The sequence below is a fragment of the Myotis myotis genome, unplaced genomic scaffold (genome assembly GCF_014108235.1).
Source record: "Myotis myotis isolate mMyoMyo1 unplaced genomic scaffold, mMyoMyo1.p scaffold_m19_p_66, whole genome shotgun sequence".
Taxonomy (NCBI): Eukaryota; Metazoa; Chordata; class Mammalia; order Chiroptera; family Vespertilionidae; genus Myotis; species Myotis myotis.
In genome coordinates this window covers 31202-51934 of record NW_023416375.1, presented here as the reverse complement: position 1 = coordinate 51934, position 20733 = coordinate 31202, and the positions used below count along the sequence as shown (strand labels likewise).

The 20733-nt window shown below is 40.7% G+C and overlaps 1 pseudogene; it reads right to left on the bottom strand.

The window, feature by feature from the left end:
- Nucleotides 1–1046: 1046 nt before the first annotated feature.
- LOC118659666 overlaps nucleotides 1047–20733 on the bottom strand; it is a 37117-nt pseudogene continuing 17430 nt past the window's right edge.

Below are 20733 nucleotides of genomic sequence, written 5' to 3'. Positions count from 1 at the left end.
GGCTCCCAACCGCTCACCTGCCTGCCTGCCTGCCTGCCTGCTTGCTTACCCCTAACTGCTTCTCACTGATCCATGAGCCAAGAGGTTGCTTGTTTGATTATCAGTCAGGGCACATGCCAGGGTTGTGGACTGAATCCCCATTAGTAGATGTGCAGGAGGCAGCTGATTGACAATGTTTCTCTCTCATCCATGTTCTATTCTTTGATCCCTCTTCCTTCCTCTCTCTAGAAAAAACACACACACAATAACACACCTTTCCATGTCTGGATTATATGAAACTAAATTTCTCTTTAAAGGGGAATGCTTTGAAGAGGCAATGTATAGAACATCTTTGTAAATTAATCATGTTAATCATGGGAAAAAAATAACAGTTCTTTGAAGATGAAAATAAAGGTGTTTTTTGTTAAAATAAAAACACTGCAGTGCAAGTTTTCATCTTCACTTAAGAAGCTTACATCTTATTTGTGAGGTTTAATTTTGTCTTAGAATCCATCACCCTTCTAGCCCCTTATCTAAAGGCCTTCTGACTCCTTCTTTCCCTCTGCACTTGGGATCTTTGCTTAACTTACTATGGAAATCCCCCAAATCTGTGGATGTGGTAACCCCAATTCATGTTTTTATGTCCCCTACTTTCAATCATTTTTTAGAGTCCCAATCCTTTGACCTTGTCTCTACTGACCTGCAAGTCTGACCACCTCTAATCCTGTGAGCTACACCTGGACCCAGTGCCTCCTACTCATGGAGATCCTGTGATTCTCCTTCCTGCTGACTCCATTCCTCCTACTCCACTGGTTTTGAGGGCTTCTCTCTCAGTGACCCCAACCCAATGATAGTGTAATCACCTTAATCTCGATCCCTCGGTGATAGCAAAAAACCCAGTTCTTACCTACTCTTTCCTCTGTTTCCATTTATTTCATGCCAGTTTTTTTTTAAATCTCTTCAGCACAGCAGCACAGCCTCTGAATCGTGTGTGTGTGTGTGTGTGTGTGTGTGTGTGTGTGTGTGTGTAAAAGATATTTAGCTACAAATTGGAGGTGGCAGGAAGAGTGGGGTGGGAACCAAGTGGTCACATTTTGGGCCTCTTCTCTCTCTCTTTGCCCTCCCGGGCCTAGACTGTAACCTCCTATTGGCGGTGTACCTTTTCTGGGACCACTTTTAACTGCAGGCAAAGGAGCTTCCCACAGACTTATTATTTACTTTAAATAGGTGCTTCTAGTTCTTTTGTATCTCCTCAGGGTTCAGCTTGAGGACATTGATAATGTGCTGTGCATACTAGAGGCTGTCTGGAGAGGTTAGAAGGGCAGCAGACTAGGGTTGGGCATGTCCTGGGGCATTAGCTGCTGCCCCGATAGCTGCTGCCCAAATAGCTGCTAACTTTGGCATCAAGGTTCTACAAAGGCCGTGCTCACCACAAGTCCCCCATCACAGTAGTTTGGGCCAGGTATATGGCTGATCCTTACAGGGAAATCCTTGATAGAAGTGCCACACAGCATTCTTTTCCCTGAAGATCACATGGTTCCACCCACAACAGAGGCAACTGGGAGTCTCCTTAAGTGTGTGTGACCAGAGGTTTCGAGAGGTTTTGGTTAGAAACCCAGAAATGAGTTGGAGACATATGGTGACAACTCTGCCTCAGAGGCACAGGCTCTGGCCTAAATCTCATTTAATAATCACACTGCTAAAATGTCTGAGGAATTTATCAAAGGTGAGTTTTATTTATAGACAACAATTATAGACTGAAAATCAAAGTTAATATATGACATATGATGCCTCTTTAAAGGCCATTCTAGATTCATTAAACAAATAACAAAAGCATTCAGCAAATGTTAATTCAATATTGCAGTTTTTAGGCATGCTGTCATGTGAGAGCCATGGACCATGCTATGCAAGGGGTTCTGTTTCTGTCACCATTTGAATATGATCATATTAGGAGATCCTTCCAACTCTTACTGTCACTATTTTCCAGAGAATGAAAGGGCAACTATACTGTTCTAGATCATCTGTTTCCTTTATAATTTTTCTGTTCAAGGATTTCTTTTGCAGACATGGGTCCTTTGACCTGAACCTGAGAGTATGCTTGAAGCTCTTTGGGGATTCAAAGCAGAATCAGCACTATCTCCCAGCTCTGAAGATGCAAGTTTTTTGACTTCTGTTCCTTGTTTCCACTAGCTATGGAGGGATAGAGAGTGTGCCTGTAAAGGGAAGACATAGATACTCTTATGTCCAACATGAAGACATTTTCTTTGTATCAAGATCATTTTCAGTCATTAGCTTTGAGAACCTAGCATAAGTCATTGTTTCAGAAGGTGCAGGTTTGGAGAATGATGATTTCTTTCCCCTCTCAGATTCTTGGTTACAATCAGAGAGTTTTTCATTTGTATCCTGATCATGATCCTATGACTCATAGAGTGTGAAAAGTCACAAAGGTGCCAATTTTGGAGATAAGCATTTCCTTACATTTTAGTATATAAAAGAATATGTCATTGAAATAATCAGAATCTAAAAACTATATATTCTTTGCTATTTTATTCTTAAAGGAATAGTTTTAAAAATTATTAATGGCATAATGAAATCTGGTCCTGTTGACAGCTGTGATTAAAGTGGTCCTTCTCACCTGCTCATAAACCTTGTTCAAAAAGCCAGTTCTTCTTAAGCTTTTACAAATAGCAGGCTTTGAATACCTAAGCTCTTATGAACCTTTATTTTTGTATTTAAGCGTGGCATGGGGAACTGCCAAGGTGACAGAGAAGATAAGGGTGTTACTTATATGAGAAAAATAATAATTCAATTTCTATTGTTTTTATTTGCTTAATAATGTTTCCTGAATTAATACAGGCTCTGTCAAGTCTGTGTTATTATTTGCCAGAACAGAATATGTCTAAATATCACTATGCTTGGGAATCATCTTTCCATCAATATTTTTTCATTCAAGGGTTAGTAACTTTTTTTTCAAGTTTTCAGAGGTAATTCGTAGCATTCAGCCAAGAACTGTACATTCATTTGAAATGTTTATATAGTTAATATATAGAAATTTATAACTATCTAAATTGATTTTGATTTTCCTTTATGAAAACAACTTTGTCTGGGACTTTATAAAACATTTTAAAATAAAAAGCATCCTGAATAATAGCTTAAATTATGAAGTAGGAATTTTAAATAGATATTATTAGATTTTTATTGTATGTTCATATTTTTTAGCAATTTTTTTCAACCAGAAGGAATTGAGATAAAGAAAAAGAAAGTCCTTTTAACAGGAAATTTTAAATTCTTGAAATGTTAATTGATTTATATTTATTCATTTCATTTAAAAAATGGAAATAAAGTTTCTCATTGTAAGGAGGAGGTATTTTTGGATTGTTCAGGTACTGTGACTCTTGTTTAGATTCTGGTACTCTTTTATGGGCATTGAGTGTTATTGCCTTTTTAAGTCATCAAGCACATTTTGCTTTGTGATGTTGATCCATGCATTAGGGATTTCACCTCTACCTGTAAATTTTTTCTGATATTTTTTTTCTAGGTTCTTTCTGAAGTGACAGACAAACCATTTCCAGTATGGCTGGGTGGATGTGTCTGGAGGGATGCTCCATGTGGCATGTTCCCCTCCTGCCTGTCGATAGGTCTTATATGGGATTTTAATACCACAATCCAAAATAAAATAACAATCACTTGCAACCAAGCTAGTACAGCATTCAATGGTAAAATGGTCTGTGTTAACCCATTGGCCTCCGTTGATAGCCAGAGGACGGTGGAAAGGAACACTGTGGTCTCCGTCATGGTTAGGGATTGTGTTTGTACAAATTGCTCCACAGAAGGGACACTGTTTCCAGCAGCCACAGAGATGCTCAGAGAGCATTTTCTGAATGTCAGAAACCATTCCTTCTTCAGGCTTACTCAAACACTCCTGTTCCACTTTGATCATTGCGGGATCCAAAGCTTCACTCATGGCTTCTTTGAGAAACTCAATATCTTTAATCTCCTGGTGTTCAATGCTTATCAAGTCTTTTCGTGGAAAGTTCAGCTTACTCCCCAAGTGATCACAAAACAAATCCAACCACCCAGACACAGAGCTGTTTTTATCTTTGGCTATTGCTGTGGATTCATGAATAGCTGAGAGGATGGCATTCTTGATGTCACCTACACTTATTTTTAAAAAAGTCTTTATTTTATTACTTCTTTGTTCTGAACAATATCTTTCAATATGTCTTTGAATGTAATTCCTAAAAAATGTTTCGGGATGATGAATGTACTCCCAGTAATCATCAAAATTTTCATTTTCTGCCAGGGAGAGAAGAACGTGTTTCTCCAGGTTAGCCCTGTTTCCATTGAATGCTGGGCAGGTAGCTCGCATGTCCCCAGCAATTTTAGGGGCCATTTTCCCCCAAATCGTGTCAGAGACGGCAGGAGTGAGTTTGTGCCATAGAAAATCAACAAATTCTGTGATTGAGGTTGCTCCTTGACAAGAGATCTTAAAACTCATGAAGAAATCATCTTTCTTGCTTTCCAAATAACTTACAGGATCATTTGCTCTTTTGAATGCCTCGTGCATCTCTTTAAAATTCTCAGATGCTCTTTGGAATAAACACAAAGATAAGTCCATTTTGTACTTACTTGTAAATGTGTATCTCCCTTTAGTGGGTTCAGATTTCACTCCCTCTTCTATTATTCTCAGGATTTCATAGAAGTAACTTGGATTGTAATCACACTGTTGCCTTCGGAGGTTTTTAATAGTTTCATTGTATCTTGAAAGAATGCAGTCAGTAGTTCTCTGTATGGACTCTTTATCACTTACTTCAAAGTTCCATGTAAATACGTACAACCTTTTGCTCATTTTGACATGTTTTTCGTAATTAATTTCAAACTCCTTTAAAGATTTTTCCTTCAGTATATTCACCATGTCTGTCTCCTTTTTAAAATAGTCCAAAAGAATGTTTTCAGAATCCACATCAATGGTAGGCTTTGTGACTGGAGGGAGGGTTGAGGTCACAGCATAGACCCATTTTTCCCAAAGTTGATTGAATTTGACATGCAGCTCTTCCTCACTCAGTTCTTTGTCCTTTACAGTTAAAGCCAATTCTCGGCTTCTTTCCAATAATTCCCTTTCATAACCTGACTTTTTATTATCCAGTATTTCTTGGTTCTTTTTATAACTGATATGTCCCTCGGCTTTATTTTTGCTCTCAAAAATAAGTGCCTCTTTAAGGTTTATTAGTTTATTTTCAAAACTTGCTTTCCACTGAATCATTATTTCACTCTCTGGATCTTCATTAAAATATTTCTCAAGTTCTTGCTGGATGGCTTTATATTTTTCTGTAACGGGAACCTCAAGTGTGCTTATTGTCAGTTCCTGGATTTTCCCATTCTTAATCTGGTTGATAAGCTGGTTCTGCAAGTCTAGCACGTAACTCCTCAGCTCCCAAGTCCAGGAATTATACATAGTTTCCAATTTGCTCATGGCCATGACCTCTCTGGTGTTCCTGAAGCTGAAAATAAAGTTCTCATTCACTAGGGCTCTCCACAGATCTTGAACTCGCAATTTCACATCTGAGATCTTCATGATGCTTCCCCTTGACTCCTTTTTGGCAGCCATAAGAATTCTCCTTTTCAGATCCTGGACATTGTGGCTGTAGCGAGGATTGGGAGGGGCCATTGGGGGATTGCCATCCCAGAGGTGAGCAAAGTAGAAGACATCAGTACTGACATCAAATTTAATGATATCACCAAAGTGGGTTACATCTGAGCACTGTTCTTGCTCAGCTGCTGCTGTGGCCATTTCATCTAGTCTCTGCTCTAACCGCCTCCTTCCTTCCATAGTTTGATCTTTAGCTGTGACTTCCCCCACATTCTGATGGACAAAAACACAACTTGGGGAGATTTTTACTTGTTTCATCCTCATAAAGGCTTGGACAACTATTTGTAGAATATCTTGCATTTCTGATGGATTTTCTCCAAAGATGTTGATCAGAGTCAAGTTTCCAAGTCCAATGACAAAGGTTGCCAACTCATTGTCACGATTTTTGGATTTGTGGCTGAGTTCTGGGGCCCGAAGGCCTTCTGTGTCCACAACAAGCACATAGTCAAAGCCCAGTTCCTCTGTGAAAGTGTCCTCAACCTTCAGGAGCTGCATGTAGGCCCCCCGGGTACACCTCCCAGCACTGACCGTGAACTGCAGCCCAAAAAGTGTATTCAGCAGAGTGGACTTCCCTGAGCTCTGTAGGCCAAGGATAGAGAGAACAAACAGCCGTTTGTTTCCAAGTTTCTCAGAGACCTTGTCAAAAACAGCTGCCACCCACTTTAGAGGCACATATGAAGCATCCCCATCCATCAGCTCAATGGGAACACCAGATATCAGCAGATCTGCAGCAATCTGAGGAAGGGAGAGATAAAGGGTATTTTCAGTGGGGGAAGCTTCTTCCAGAGCTTCATAGATCTGGCCAACTTCTCTGAGAAGTTGCTCAATTCCCAATGTACAGTCACTAATCTCTGTGGAGATAGCTTCTATGCCTTTTTGGAGGTGAGTGCTCTTTGGTGCCTTTTGTATCTCTGACCACAATTTGTTTTTCTTTTCATTCAGTTGTTCCAAGTGTCCTGCAGTCAGGTTGTCCAGAAACACACTCAGCCATTGCAAAAAGTAGTGTGTGATTTGAGTTTCTGAATGATTTTGCAGACTTTCAAGGACAGAATGCATTAATTCATTTAGAGGAAAGGCTCTGGTCAACTGTTCAGTCCGTATACTTTGTTTTTCTGTCTCAATCTTACTCTTATGTTGTTCAATGCTTTGATTCCCTTTTTCTCTTAGATGATAGAGTTCTTTGTCCTTTTTACACCAATCATGCCATAGGTGTCCCTGAAGGGGCAGTAAGTTTTCCTTCACCTGAGATATATTTAATTCTCTCAGTATAGCTATCAGGACCTCTGCCTTTTCTTTGGCTTCCTTGCAGTCTCTCTGGTCTTCATCAATAAGGAATCCTTGCTTGCGAGCAATTGGGGTACAGTCCTCTAAGCTGAGAGCAGTGCCCGAGAGCTCCAGCAAATGTCTGATTGCAGTAACAAGCTCCTCTGTTAATTCTGCTTCATTTCTGTTCCTGAGACCAATAATCACTGTTTGTTTAGATTTATTGGTCATGTTATTTTCTTTATTATCAAGTAAACAAATCAAAGGTGTTGGTGACTGATTCAGATCACGAACAATTTTTCGGTTTTCTTCATTGTTGTCAGAAGTTGACATGAGGACAACAATGAGAGAAGAGACCTCCTGCAGAAAGGTAAGTTGCTTCTTATGTTCCTTTGCATCTCCATGGAGATTGGTGAAGGTCATGCACTTGTCAAATCTGTCTTCATCATCCCCTCCAGGGCAGAACCAGCAGATTTCCACCACTCCCCCCATCAAGAGACAGTCTTTGGTGCTCCCTCTGCAATGTCGGTGGAAAAAGACATCATGTTTACGTTTACTCAGGAGACAGTTCATGACCTGAGATTTGGAAGCAGAGAAGCCATTTCCAACTCTTATAAAGGACACAATGGGGGTAGAGACATGACACATCTGCTTATTCTTGTAATTGATCTTCTCCTCTCTTGGTGATTTCCTTGCTTCCTGCCAGCTCCTTCTAATTTGCCTGAGAGACCAGAGAGGGAATTCAATTTGAGAACTGCAGGGATTAGGTATGAGAAGAGGGAGTGCAAACTGGCACATGGAAAGTTTGGACAAAATATACTGTCTGGCAAAATCATCTGCACAGTGAAGAATTGCCATTTGAATATCCATAGGGTGAATATGGGGCCTAGGATTAGAGGGTGAAGGATTAATGGGAGTATCACTGTCTTCAAACAAGTCTTCATATGGATCAAAAGCCTCATTTTCCTTATTTGAGGTACTTTGATAGACTTGATTCGGTGTGTTTTCATCATTTCTGAAGACCAGGTATCTCAGCCCATAATCCAGCACTTGTAGCTTCTGAAGGAAATATAAGGGAAGCTCCCTTTCAGAGCTGGGTTGGGTGTTGTATACAGAAATCTTGTTGATCAGATGGAAGTTAGCTCTGCTCATCCTTTTTGGGTAGTAATGTTCTAGGCCTAGACACTGAAGTAATTTTAGGAATGCTGCATGTTCTATGACTTCCCATTTGCTATTTCTATTATCATGTCCATCATGCGATTGTTTCTTTTCATGGAAAATACTTTGTAAGTTATTTCTTATCTCATCCATTTGCAATGAAGAGATGGTAGCTTCATAGTTACCATCAATGAGCAATCTCAAGTCTTTCTCTAGGTTTTTCCAAATCTGATCTGCTCCAGGTTTGGAGAGGACATGGACCACTTCTTTTGACAAAAATTGGCCCATGAGTCGCCATATTAATGCCAAGCGTTGTGTTTTCTCCTCAGGAGAGACAGCCATGACTCCAGTGGTAGCTGTCAGACCTGTGAGCACCAGGAATGCCTGAGCTCTGTACATGCAAATATTTTTGAGCTCCTGGTATTTATCCTGGGCAGTTTGCATTTCATGCAGTAGGAAGTCCAACTCCTCACAACCCAGGAGATACTGAAACTGATTGTGTACCACATGGTAACCTGCACCAGCTGCAATGGAAAGTAGCAAGAGCTGTGTGTCTGGCTGCTCTGTTTCTTGGAGGTGATTCAAGAAGCAGCCGAGAGACAAACTGACCTCATAAGTTGCGTTTCTTTTAGCTTCTTCCACTGTTTCTGCAGACTCAGATTTGGCCATGGCTTCCATGACGTCATTGTGGGTTTTCTTTAAGATTTTCATCAATTCAGAAAATTGGGAGATGTTGATGTGCTCTCCTTCTGACTTTGACTGGAAGACCCACTGCATGATGGAATGAGCCTGAGGAAAGTCATTCACTCTGTAGATGTGAGGATCCAAAAGGCTGCGCAACTGAGATTTTATAAACTTAGTTTCATAAATGGAAGACTTTTTGCAAAAATTAACAGTGTTTACCAGAAAATTCTGCAGACCCCAATCTGTGAGGCAAATGTTAACCCAAGTGTCATAACTTTTTATTTTTTGACTCAACATTTGCATGAAATTTATCAGTTTTTTAAGCTGCTCTTCAGGGTTAGATACCTCCCAGGATTTCACATCCTCTAGGAAAACCCTAGCCTCCTTCCCAGCACTCAATAATTCTTCTTCATCCTGGATCTGGGCAGTGATGCCAGTCAGAGCAGTGTAGCTATCCTTCAGTAAGCTAGCTACCTGACATGGATCCTTAAAATCACTTCTGTGGTTGGAGAGGATGATGTCCCAAACGGGCACCAGCTGAAGGCCCCGGTCAATGACACTCCAGGTTTGATTACTGGCAACTAGGCCAGATTTCCACTGGAAAAAGCCATTTGCTTCTGGTGGGCCACCTGTCTGAGCCACAGATAATTGAATTTTGGTTTGGAGTTTTTGGAAAGTTGTGCTTTGGGTGACCGTTTCTGAATGACAGTCGGACCCATCCACACCTGCAGCAACTTTCACTCCAAAGCCACTGTAGCTGCCCCTTATGTAACCATTCAGGGCCTCTGCTGACTGTTGTTTTATTTTTTCCAGCTGCTCACTTCGGAAACCCTCTGATACGGCTTTCCACCAGTAGATTCCTCCCAGGTGCAGAGGGCCCTGGTTGGCATGAGAGCCAAACCTTTGGAAGAAAGCTTCAACCCTGTGCCTCAGCAAGGGGATTCTGTCTGTGTCTGCAGGCTGACTCAGAAGGTCTTCAATGCATTTCAGTTCCTGGAGAGCAGCCTTGGAGAACTGGAGCTGATCCATGGGAAAGTGGCAGGAGGCAAGTGGGACATAGCTGAACTTGGTGGAGCAGAAATAGCAGTGCTCAGGACGTGATTGTTGGGTTTTCTTGGATTCTGAATCTTTTCTGTGGTCCATACCAGCTTCCACGCTAAATCCCCAACCTCTGCCCTTGGCTGAGGCAATTACACTGAAGCCCAGCTTCTCTGTCATCTGGGTGAACTGGGATTCTTCTTGAGAAGATGTAAATTCCCTGGTTTCCATCCATGTGCCATGCTCAGGGCCAAAGATTAAGAATTCCTTGGGGACACTGAGCAGTTCTTCTCTCTTCTGTATAAGCTCTTTTTGGGAGCCGGTTTTGTAAATTCCCTGCAGGGACAGCCCTCCAGAAGACCATCTCATGAGATCTCTGTCTGGGAAGTTTTGCCTGTCAGACAGGGTGTCCTCCATGAAGTTGAGTTGTCCCTGCATGTTTCTATCACTTCTCTTAAGGATTTTTCAGGGGAGGGCCAGTACTCTTTGGGAATCTCCATTGCCTGCCTCAGCTCTGCCTCTTTTTTACTTACTTCCTCTTCTTGTCGTTGCCTCCCTTCTGATAGTAAGTCTCTTAGCTCCTGCAGTGCCTGTTCGGCCTTCTTCTGTTCTTCCTTTATCACTTTCACCTGAGATTCCTGTAACTTTGAAAGGCTATTTGAGTTAAGTAGCTTCTCCAGAGCCCTTTTCTCCCAGGGATGTTGTGCCTGGGATTTCAGCTTCTGGAGGTCTTTTTCTTCTATGTGTTGTAAGGCCTGTGCACAGGTCACACCCAGGTGTTCCTGCAGCTTTGGCAGCCAGTACTCAACTGCCAGTCCCACTTCTTTCAGGATCTCTTGGAGATCTTGCCTCCTTTTTCCTCTGAGAAGAGGCTCATCAGATGTGGAGTCTGCTCTGTCCATCACTGTGGAAAGAAAAGATACTCAAGTTATCCTGTCATGAACTTAGGAATTGTAAGCCACATCAAAATAAGGATAGGAATACTAAAGATGGAAGTCTCTTCCCTGGCAGGTGTGTTTAGTGGTTAGAGCATTGGTCTGTACACCAAGGGGTCATAGTTTACTGAACAAGGGCTGTACCAGGGTTTTGGGTTCACTCCCTGCTCCCAGTTGGGGTGTGTGTGGGTAATGTTTCTCACACTGATGTTTCTCTCTTTCTCTCCCCTCCCTTCCTTCCTTCCTCCCTTCCTTCCTGTTCTTACCACCTTCTCCCTCCCTCCCTTCCTCCCTCCCTCCCTCCCTCCCTCCCTCCCTCCCTCCTTCCCTCCTTCTGTTTCTCTCTCCCTCCTACCTTTCCTTTCACATTCTCAGAAAAGCAATGGAAATAATATCCTCAGGTGAGGATTAACAACAGCAGCAAAAAGTTGCAAGACTTTAAGGCTTTCTCATCCTTTCATTTCATTGTTTTATAAAATATACTAGAGGCCTGGTGCATGAAATTTGTGCCATTGGCAGGGTCCCTCATCCCGGCCTGAACACTTTTGCAGTCTGGGAGCCCTTAGGGGATGTCTGACTGAAGGCTTAGGCCCACTCAGTGAGACATCCTTAGTACTGCGCTCGCCAGCTGTGAGCCCGGGTTCTGGCTGAGAGGTGCTCCCCCTGTGGGAGCACACTGACCACCAGGGGGCAACTCTGGCATTGAGTGTCTGCCCCCTGGTGGTCAGTGTACATCATGGTGACTAGTCATTCCACCATTCTGTGGATTTTTATATTAGCCTTTTATTATATAGGATTAGTGTTTTAAAAAATTTGGGGTGTGTGTCTATATATGCCTCCACATGTGCACAAGCAAGACATGTGTGGGTGTTCTCAATATGGATTGTTTTTTTAGTCATCAGAATGTGTTGCAACTTAATAGCCTGGCTTTTGGCACTTCCTGTTTAAACAGAATCAATTGAATGGAGAATATTAAGGGGACACCAACTATTATTCCTCAATTAGTTTTTATTAAATCTGTGTTGAATGATTCCCTCATTCTTTTTGTCATTTCTTGTGCCATCCTATATGGCTTGCGAGTGTAGCAATAGTGGCGGGAGCCTCACCCACCTCCGTGACAGCGCTAAGGAGCAGTGAGCCCAGCAAAACCAGAAGGGGAGCACTGCTCAGCCAAAAGCTGGGCTCACAGCTGGTGAGTGAAGCTGTGGCGGGAGCCTCTCCTGCCTCGGCTACAGGTGGGTGGTAAGGAGTGAGGGGTCCTGGATTGTGAGATGCTGGACTGTGATGGGGATGTCTGATTGCCAGTTTAGGCCCAATTCCCAGGGGCCTAAGCTAGCAGACATCCCCTGAGGGGTCCTGGACTGCAAGAGGGTGCAGGCTGGGCTGAGGGACCCCCACACAGTGCACAAATTTTGTGCACAAGGCCTCTAGTTTTATAATATTTATTTACTCTCCTGTCCTTTATAATATAGTTCTTCACATCAGCATATGGTGCATAAGATATTTCTCTTTATTTTTCTCCCATTTTGTAACAATTAATGATACACCTATCCACAAACAAACGTGTGGGAATTTTGGGATCATGCCAAAGATGTCAAGGGAGTCTCGCCTACTTGTTCATCTACTAATAGGCAGAGGACTTCAGTATGGGCTATGGAACCAGCAAAGCCAGCAATTCTGCACCAACTGTCTTAACATGAATGTTGGAAAAAACCTTTTTAATGCTCACCTGGGCAGATGCCCAAAGATGAGAGAGAATTTGCAGAAGTCCAATCTTTTCAAGGGTAGATTGCAGCATGAGTTTGGGAACATTGCATAGGTTGAACTATCCGATGGTGGCAATTTCTCCAGTGTGGAAAAGGTGAGAGGTTAGTGAGTGCCTGCTACCCAAGTTGTGTGGGACATGGCTTGAGAAACACATTGCTTTCTAGCAGCACTCAGAGTACTGTGGCAGGACCTTCATGACCACGAGGAAGGAAAATATGGGAAAGAAGCAGAGAAGAATATCAAAGGTCTTTAAAGGGATAAGGTTCCTGCTGATTTTGCTTGGACTTCAGCAGGAAGGCCTTTCATGTCTGCCACACAGAGAACCTCACCTGAGGATCTCCCCTCTAGGTCAGCAGCTGCTAACAATGCCCCAAGTGCTAAGCCTGAAACTCCCCTTTATTGCAGCCACGTGTGTGCACTCCTGTGTTGAGCAGTGAGAGCTAATCTGGAAAATGTGTGGAATCTGAAAAGCACACTAGGATCTGTGTGCAAGGGAGAAACCACACACTTGGGATATAGCACCACCTTCTGGAAAACAGTGAAAAGCTAAAAGTTTTTTCTTTAATATCACAAACAGTACAAGGATGTCCACTCCCACCATTTTAATTCAACATAGTATTAGAAATACTAGCCATAATATTCAGACAAGAAAAAGAAACAATTGCATCTGAATTGTAACGGAAAAGTCAAATTGTCATTATTTGTAGATGATGATACTGTACAGGAAAAGCAGGTTTGCAGTTGGAAGTATGAGAAACACCTTGTGATATTTTTTTGAGTTAATAAAGCTATTGTAGTTATAACCTGTATGCCTTTTTCCATATGAACAACTGTAAACCCACTTTTGCTCACCCAGGTGTATAGAGAATCCTAAAGACTCCTCCATAAAATTATTAGAACTAATAAATAAATTCAATAAGGTAGCATAATACACAATGAATTCTCCAAAATTGATTGCATTTTTATACACCAATAACTTACTATCTGAAAGAGAAATTAAGAAAACAATGCATTACAATTGCATCCAAAAGGATAAAATGTATAGGAATAAATTTGATCAAGAAAGTAAAAGACCCTTACTGAGAAAACTATAACACACTGAAGAAATCAAAGAAGATACAAATACAGCAACAATGTGGTCATGGATACGAAAAATTAACTTGGTTAAAATGTCTATACTACCCAAAGCAATCCTCAGATTTAATGCAATCCATATCCAAATACCAATGTCATATTTCATAGAACTAGAACAAATAATTCTAAAAGTTATATGGAAACACAAAAGACCCTGAATAGCCACAGCAATCTTGAGAAAGAAGAACATAGTTTGAGGTATCATGCTATCTGATATTAAACTATTCTAAGGCTATAGTAATAAAAACAGCATGGTCCTGGCATAAACATAGACACTTAGGTGAGTGAAACTAAGTAGAGAGCCCAGAAATAAATTTACCCTGTGTTCAACTACCTATGACAAAGGAAGGAAGAATATAGTGTTAAAAAAAAAGTCTCTTCATTAAATGGTGTTGGAAAAACTGGACAGATACATGTAAAAAAGTGAAACTAGACCACTTTCTTAGGTCATATCAAAAATAAACTTAAGCCAGTTTAAATACTTGGATACAAAACCTGAAAACAATACACCTAGAAGAAAACTTAGGCAGTATGTGCCGTAGACCAATTCCAGCATGTCATAATTTCAAGAGTTTCACCAAAAGGTTGATAAGGCTTGGGGACTCAACAGGGTTGAGTCACACCTGCAGTCACCTGCTGGGAATGGCTAAAGGCATTTCCCCAAACCTGAATAGGAAACTGATTATGGCTGCCAGACAGTTAAAGGGCATCTTAATCTACATGTTATTGCCTCCTACTGGCCAAACACCTGAACAGCCGTAGGCCATTCCCCAAACTGACAATGCTTCTGTACCCCTTGAAACCTTACCCTTTGAAGTGTATTATCTCCACCTTGCCTTAGGACAAATTGTGTTAATAAAAGCAAGCATCCTAGACAAGGAGGGAGTCTTCAGTTCCTTGAGCTGAAGGTCCTCTGACCCCCAATGTTTTTCAAAATTATATCTCGTCTCCGGACTCTTAATTAGTCCCCGGATTTCTATGTCATCTACACGCAGCCTTTTCCAGATTTCTGAACCCTTCTTGATGCTGGGACATGAACCCCAGAAAGTATGCTCTTTGAGTACTTTATATATAACAATAAAAGGATAATATGCTAATTAGACTGGACATCCTTCCAGATGTCATTCTGGACGTCCTTCCTGATGAAGCTGGGGCAGGAGGGAAGTCAGCTCAGGTCCCGGGTGCCTGTGGGTAGCCAGAGGGAAGCAGCCCGGGTCCCAGGTGCCTGCATGTGGCCGGAGGAGGGAAGCCCGGGTCCTGGGTGCTGGAGGGAAGCCAGTGAAGGCAGCCAGGAGAAGGAAGGCCTACTCTTGCATGAATTTTCATACATTGGGCGTGTATAAGTGTATTATTACTATGGTATTATTACTGAAACTAGTATAATATTGTATGTAAACTGTATATGAAAACTGAATTTTAAAAAATTTATACTACATTGCCTTAACAGAATGAAAGAGAAAAATAACATGGTCATAAGAATAGATGCAAATAAAACATTTGACATACCACAATATTCTTTCATGGTAAAAATTCTTAACAAATTGGGAATAGAAGGAACACACTTCAACATAATAAAAGTGATACATGACAAAATCATACCTAACATACTCAATGGTAGAAAATTGAAAGCTTTTTAAATAAAAAATCATGAATATGACTAGGGTGCATTCTCACCACTCTTATTCAACATAGTACTGGAAGTTTTAGTTAGAGCAATTAGGCAAGACAAAGAAATAAAAGCCATCCAAACTGGAAATGAAGAAGTAAAATTGTTATTATTGCAGACAATATGATTTTATACATGAAAAATTCCTAAAGACAAATAAAAAAAACCCCATTGGAAACAATGAATGAATTCAGTAAAGTTGCAGAATGTAAAATCAGCATACAGAAATCAGTTGCGTTTTCATACATAAACAATGAAATATCTGAAAAATAAAGAAAACTATTTCATTCACAACAGCATCAAAAACAATACTTAGGAATAAATTTAACCAGGGAAGTAAAAGATCTATGCAATGAAAACTACAAGACTTTGATGAAAGAAATTGAAAAAGACAAACAAATGGAGATATCTTATACTTGTGGATTACAAGAATTAATACTGTTAAAATGTCCAGAACACTCAAAACCATCTATAGATTCAACACAACCCTCATCATAATTCCAATGACATTTTTTAAAAGAAATAATAAATTCAACCTTAAAATTTGTGTGCCCCATAAAAAACCCCAAATGGTCAAATAATCCTGAGGAAGAAGAACAAAGCCAGAGGCATTACAATTCCTGCTTTCAAACTATACTACAAAACTATAGTAATTAAAACATTATGGTACTGGTATAAAAGTGGACACCTAGACCAATGAAACAGCATAAAGAGCCAAGAATTAAACTTCTGCTTATGTGATCAACTAATGTTAGACACTAGAGACCCAGTGCATGAAATTTGTGCACTTGGGGGAGGGGTCCCTCAGCCTGACCTGCACCCTCTCGCAGTCCAGAAGCCCTTGGGGGGTGTCTGACTGATGGCCTAAGCCGGCAGTTGGACATTTTTAGCACTGCCACAGAGGCAGGCGTGGCTCCCACCACCACTGCTGTGCTCACCAGCCTTGAGCCCAGCTTCTGACTGAGTGGCCCTCTGCCTATGGGAGTGCACTGACCACCAAGGGGCAGCTCCTGCACTGAGTGTCTGCCCCCTGGTGGTCAGTGCACATCATAGCGACCAGCCGTTCTGCCGTTCAGTCAATTTGCACATTAGCCTTTTATTATATAGGATAGGAGTCAAAAACACTCAATGGAGAAAGGATTGTCTCTTCAATAAATGGTGTTGGAAAACTGAATAACTACATGCAGAAAAATGAATTGGGCCCCTATCTTACACCACTCACAAAAATGAACTATAAATGGTATAACGTTTTTAACATAAGACCTAATACTGTAAAACTTATAGAAGTAAACATGGAAAAGAAGCTCCTTGACATTGTTTGTAGTAAAGATTTTTTTGGATATAATTCCAAAACACAAGTGACAAAAGCAAAAATCAAGTGGAAGGACAGCAAACTAAAAAGTTTCTGCAGAGCAAGAGAAACAAACAAACAAAAAAGATAGGGTAACATGCAGAATGGGAAAAATATTTACAGACCTTATATTGCATAAGGGTTTAATATACAAAATACAAAACTATAAAACTCCAAAAAATTAATTAAAAAATGGGCAGAGAAAGTAAATAGACAATTTTCCAAAGAAGACATCCAAATGGCCGAAAGGTGGCTACATGAAAAGATGCTGAACATCACTATTCATCAGGAAAATGCCAATGAAACCACAATGAGATATCACCTTATTCCTGTCAGAATGGCTATTATTAAGAAGATGAGAGAACAAGTACTGGCAAAGATGTTGAGATAATGGAACCCCTGTGTAATGCTGTTGCAATAGAAATTCATTGGGTTCCTATGGAAAAGAGTGTGGAGGTTTCTCCAAAAAATTAAAAATAGGACCACCATATGATCCAGCAACTTTACTTCTGTGTATGTAATCTAGGAAGTAAAAACAGGATATTGAAGAGATGTATGCTCTCCCATGTTTATTTGCAGCATTATTCACACTAGCCAAGATTTTACACACATGCACACACACACACACAAATATTCTTAGTCTATTGTGATATATTGCATTGCTCTTTGAATGTTGAACCAGCTTTACATGACAGATAAATCACACTTGGTTGTGGTGAATCATTCTCTTATAAGAATGATTGGATTCAGTTTGCTAATATTTTCTTCATGAGAGAAGAAAACCCCACCATTTGGAGAGCCAATCTAGGCTCAGAGACCTTGGCAAACTCTGTTATGTCCTCACTGACTGTATATCCCAGTGGTATGCTGGAACCAGTCTGTACTGGCTCATGAGAAGCATTTGCTAAATTTTCAGGAATTTTGTAAAACAATTGCTAAGCATAGCCATTATGAAAAATAAAATAAGAGTCACATCAGCAAATACGGGTTAAGAGCTCTGAGGGCCCATCCTTCCACTGCAACTACAAATAAGCAAGAAAAAAAACATGAGATTCAACCTCGTTGGAACTCTACAAAATTGTCAAAGGTGTATAGCAACCAAATGAATATTAAATGAAGGAAAAGGCAACTTAAAAGAAGTAGGGGAGTGTTGTGGCATTTTTACTTGCCAATGGTGTCCTCCTCCCCTTCCTTATAGAGGTCTTGAAGATATCAGCCCACATTTCCATTATGGAACCCTGGTTCCTGCTTTAAAAGGGAAAAGAGTAGATCTTGTCCTCAAAGAATTGTGTTTGTCTATTTCGATATGATGTAGGCTGTCTGAGGACTAATATAAGGCACTTTTGGCCTTATTTTGCCTAACACAAAGCTTTCTTAGGGGAGAAAAGCAGCCAAGTGAGGGCATTTCTTGAAAACAATGAAAGGGAAATGAATAACCCTTACTGCTCTGGGGAAGAAATTAAGAGTGAGACAGAATAGACTTGCTGGAAACTGGATGGAAAAACTGGGGAGAGAGATTTTGTGTGGAAGTAGAACTTTAAAAAGCTCCCTGTGTATAGTAATTTAGACAGTATTGTTCAAACTCAGGGCAGGATATATGCTTAGAACCATAAACTTCTCTCTAATAATCCTTAGGCTCAAGTGAAGACTAAGGCAGAGTTGTAAAAGGGTCTGCTAAACGTTGAAGGAATGCTGAACACTGAGTCAACATGCAAAGAGAGGTTTTTTGTGTGTGTGTTGTGTGGGGGGAGGCACGGTGGTGGTGGTTTTTTGTTTTGTTTTGTTTTGTTTTGGTTCAGGCATTACAAAAATTCTTTTTCAACAGGTTAACTTACCGTAAGTTAAAGAATACACTTCAAAGACCACACACCACTGATAGTCTTTATACACTGAGTGGCCAGATTATTATGACCACCTGACGTTTATAGGCAAATTAGCTATAATTTCTCGCTGAAGTTGCTAGAGGGCCAGACCATTATAAATAGGGAAGCAGATTGTTTACCCCGACAGTAGAAGTGATTTTTTTTCTGAAAATATGGGTAAACAATGCGATTTAACAGCCTTTGAATGTGGGATATATTTGGACGTGAGTGGCCAGATTATTATGACCACCTGACGTTTGTAGGCAAATTAGCCATATACTGCATCATATGGGATATGGAAGCTGAAGGCCTGTTCAAAACCTTTGATGTCTGCAGTTACCAAGATAAAATGTCTCCAATAAGCACAGGAACACAAAGATTGGACAGTCGAGCATTGGAAAAAAGTCATGTGGTCAGATGAATCATGTTTCTAGTTGCATCATGCAGATGGCAGAGTGAGAATTTGGTAGAAACAGCATGAAAGCATGCACCCCACATGCATGAGTACAACCCTTCAAGCTGGGGGGGGGGGGCAGTGTTATGGTTTGGGGCATGTTTTCCTGGCATGATTTGGGCCCTTTAATTCGTGTGGAATAACGTCTGAATAGCACAACATACCTAAGTGTCGTTGCTGATAAAGTTCATCCTATCATGTTGATGGTGTATCCCAATGGAGATGGCTTCTTCCAACAAGACAATGCACCATGCCACGGTGCTTGTATTGTGCAGGAGTGATTTCAAGAACATGAGGGAGACTTTACCTTGCTTAGGTGGCCCCCACAATCACCAGATCTCAATCCAATTGAGCATTTGTGGGACAAAGTTAAAAGAGCCATCAGGCAGCTGGTTCCACAACCATCAAATCTCACAGAACTGGACATTGCTATTCATCAGGCATGGTGTCAGATTCCTCGCATCACCTTTCAACATCTCATGGAATCAATGCCAACAAGAATTGCTGCAGTATTGAAGGCAAAAGGTGGCCCATATCTTCAGAAAAAAATCACTTCTACTGTCGTGGTAAACAACCTGCTTCCCTATTTATAATGGTCTGGCCCTCTAGCAATTTCAGCTCAAAATTATAGCTAATTTGCCTACAAACGTCAGGTGGTCATAATAATCTGGCCACTCAGTGTAGAAAAAAAGTCGAAAAGTCTCTACACAAATATCCATACACACACAGTAACCAAGAAAAACAAACCTTGAGCATGAGGAAAAATATCACTTCCATATTACAGTTATTCAAAATCTTTACTTTTCCACAAAAAAATCGAAAAGCACGCAAAAACAAAACAAAACCCAAAAACCTATTAAAAATATGGCCCATTCACAGAAAAATGGACAGAAATTGTCCATGAGGAATTGTTTGGCAAGGACTTTAGATTAACTGGGCCTAAATATGCTCAAAGAGCTCAAGGAAACCACTGACAGAGAGCTGGAGGACACCAAGAGAATGATGTCTCCAAATTAGTGACCATCAATAAAGATACAACTTACAAACCAAGTGCCCATCAGTAGATGAGTGGATAAAAAAAGTTGTGGTACATTTAAACAATGGAGTACCACATGCCTATAAAAAAGAAGGAATTTGTATCCTTTGTGACAGCATGGATCAACCTGGAGATTATTATGCTATGCAAAATAAGCCAGTCAGAGAAAGACATAGATCATGTGATCTCACTTATGAACAAAATAAACTGACAAGCAAAATAGGACCAGAGGCATGGATACATGGGACAGACTGAGAGATCTCAGAGGGGAGAAGGGTAGGGGTTCGGGTAATGACTAAAAGAGATTAACTAAAGAACATATATGCATATATGCATAGTCCATGTGAAAGGGGGCAAAAATAGAATGTTAGGGAACCAGCTAGTTTGTAAGAAATATTAATCATACTCTGTTAACCATGATTTTTTAATTCTGATTAAAGAAGGCACATTCCACCCTGGCTCGAGCTGACCTTGAAATGGAGCCCTTCCTCCCTCATTTGGAGCTGCCTATTATCATGGAAAGATTAACAACTATGTTACAAAAACCAGAATCACCAGCCCTTTGAAGACCCCAGCTCCTTTTTTGCATATCACTAAGCCCTTTAAAGATCCCCAGTCCTTTTGCAAATCTGTAAACTGCCTTTTGGCCTATTTTTCCTTTGTACTTATCCTATCTAATAAAAGAGTAATATGCAAATTGACCATCACTCCAACACACAAGATGGCCACCCCCATGTGGTCAAAGATGGCGTGCAG